Consider the following 762-nt stretch of genomic DNA (forward strand, 5'->3'; position numbering starts at 1 on the left):
ATTATTTTACTGTTTTAGTCACAAATATTTAAGGCGAGTTCAACACAAACCCAGCAAACCCTTCCTTTCTACTTTTATTACTTCCTTATTGAGTCTAATTGGCATTTGATAAACAATTAAAAGCTATTGCTCTCCACATTAGCGGTTCCCATGGAGACGGAGAGCTGATGCCATGTGAACACAGATCTTCACTCGGCTGAGATCTTCAGGAACTAGATCTAGATTAGTGAACAGAACTAGATAGTGTCTAGTTCTAGATAATCACTGAGAGACGTCAGTGTGTCATTCTGTCACAGTATAAAGGGGTTTGTTGTGAGTTTAAGGTGAGTTTGTATAGATGTGTGTGAAGTTTTGGAGTTATGCAATCACTGGGTGGGCGGATGTGATGCTTTCAATTGGTCGGCATGCTTGTCAAATTAGATTTGTAAATTAGATCAACACAAAGAGTTCATTGTTGTTGCACAAAGAGCATGTAAGCGCAGGAAGACCTGCAGATGCTTTCTTGATGAGTCCGTCTCTTTAATACGGTCTATTAAATGAGTGAAACATGAAAAAGTATGTTTGCTGTAAAGTATTAGCACTCTTTAATTCACCTGGCTGGCAACAGAGGGAGTGCTGGATTTATTATTTATTTATTTTTTTTATAAATCTTATATTTTTATTTTTTATATATTGAATATTAAAAATTAATTTACACTGTAAAAAATTATTATAACAGACAAAAATTATGAAAAAAATGCACCTTTTAGTCACCCGCCCCCC

The sequence above is a fragment of the Sinocyclocheilus anshuiensis genome, unplaced genomic scaffold, assembly GCF_001515605.1.
Source record: "Sinocyclocheilus anshuiensis isolate Anshui unplaced genomic scaffold, SAMN03320099.WGS_v1.1 scaffold708, whole genome shotgun sequence".
Taxonomy (NCBI): domain Eukaryota; kingdom Metazoa; phylum Chordata; class Actinopteri; order Cypriniformes; family Cyprinidae; genus Sinocyclocheilus; species Sinocyclocheilus anshuiensis.